We start from the raw sequence: 2,127 nt of genomic DNA on the forward strand, positions 1-2,127 counted from the left end.
ATACACGGTAAATATTGCAGCCAGAGCCTATGGCAATCTGTTGGCGACCGAGGCCTCCACACCCCGGCAAATTTTCGGCTCTCGGACTGTGTGTATTCCACTGGAGACAGGCCTGCGGGACTGTGCAGTATATTGAGCGGGGAGCCAGGAAAATCTCCCGGCGACCGAGGCCTCCGCGGCCGAGGAAATGGTAATTGGTGGTTTTGCATGTAAAATTAACATGTGTATTAACACAAGCTGGGATGAGAGGAATTTGGCGGCGACCGAGGCCTCCTCACCCCGGCAAAATATCAGCTACCGGGCTCTGCATATTCCTACAGAAGCAGGCCTGCAGGACTCTGCAATATATTGAGCGGGAACCAGAAAATTCTGGCGGCGACCGAGGCCTCCGCGGCCGAGGAAAATTGTCATTGGTGGTTTGCATGTAAAATTAACATGTGTATTAACACAAGCTGTGACCAGAGGAATTTGGCGGCGACCGGGGCCTCCACACCCCGGCAAAATATCAGCTACCGGGCTCTGCTTATTCACATTCAAGCAGGCATTAGGGACTCTGAAAAGTTTCGGGCGGGGAGCCAGAAAATTCTCCCGGCCACAGAGCCCTCCCTCCCGAGAGTCTGTGTAAATGCCTGTTATACAGGCCCCATGAATTCCAGCCTTATAGGTTATTTTAAGTCTCCGTTCGTGGTTGTTCGTAAACAACTGCGATTCGGGATTTTGACCTATTTCCTATGATCATGTTCCCGGAAGTTAGCCAGCCTCTTTCAGTCAAAATCTCATATTTTGGGTACCTTTGTGAACCCATCGATAGGCCCATTTTGGGTATATTAGGGGGACATGCAATCGGGAAAAATTGGAATTATTTGCAATATGGAAAGAATATGTACATAAATGAAAAGGGAGTCCCCCCGAGTTTTCTCGCCCTATATATATTGCAAAAATATCCAATTAATTATTGTGGAACCTGTAGCACCTTTCTATGAAGCAGAATTAACATTACAGAACGGTTTGAATGCTACCACCTCAGTTTCTCTACAATGCATTGGATTTCAAAGAGGTGAATTACTGTGGATGGTACTGTTGTATGGCTAACAAATCGTCTGGGAAACAATGCAGAATTAAATTAAGAAGGTTGTATGTTTTCTGTTACATGGTGGAGGTGCCCTCTAGTACACAGTAAAATGTTTTGTGGACTGCAGCTCCTTGAGGAATTAATTCAGTATGGGTCTTGTAGTGGTCTGAAAGTGGATGATGAAAAAGAATGTATAATGGTATTCAGAGCACCTCGCGGTGAAGCGGACATGCTACCTCAAAATGCTTGATTGATTCATGCCCAGTTCCCCCAAGAAGCGGTACATTGAAAAAATTGATTTACTTTGTGGATGATACTAGCAAATACTATCCGCTGGGGGAAGTAAGCAGAAATTTGGTGGTCGTATGTTTGTTACATGGTAGAGGTGCTTTCTAGTACACAATGAAATGCTTGGTGTACCGCTGCTCCTTGAAGAATTAATTCCATATGGGTCTAGCCGTGGTCTTAACTGTGAACACGAAGAACTATCTAAAGTGGCCTATCTGTCTGAACTGCAATACACAAGCTGCGAGCCAATGCTATACCTTTCTCAGGTAACGAGCTCTTGTGCGGCGATTCGATTGGATGCGAAATGGTGGGGAACGCGTGTCCGGTCGTCTTAACCAAGTAATGGTTCCCCTCTGTTAACAATGAAATGTTTGATGGATCGCAGCTCCCTGAGAGACAAGTTTCAAAGGGGTTAGTCGCGGTCTTCAATCCTGGCCAAGGTGCAGTCACCATCTATAAGAGATACCTGCTTTACTGAAGGGTAGCAAGAGTTCCCTTGCCCGCATGTTGCTCCGTGGGGGTATATCAGTATAAAGGTAGAAGAAGCCATGATCGGAGCTTCGGTGGATGAGATTGGCGGAGAAGACATGTTCTTGTCTATCTGGTAGATCAGGGGGGGTGGCAGCTGATCCGGAGAAAGCAAGCGGACTCCCGATGTTCCGTCGACTCCCAATGTACACTTGAAACATGCACATTTGGGTGGCGAGGGGGCGTTGTGGCCATCCGAAAACATGTCTTCATCTCTCTTATTGGTGGACCGCTGCTCC

The sequence above is a fragment of the Bacillus rossius genome, unplaced genomic scaffold (assembly GCF_032445375.1).
Source record: "Bacillus rossius redtenbacheri isolate Brsri unplaced genomic scaffold, Brsri_v3 Brsri_v3_scf448, whole genome shotgun sequence".
In the NCBI taxonomy this organism is placed as follows: domain Eukaryota; kingdom Metazoa; phylum Arthropoda; class Insecta; order Phasmatodea; family Bacillidae; genus Bacillus; species Bacillus rossius.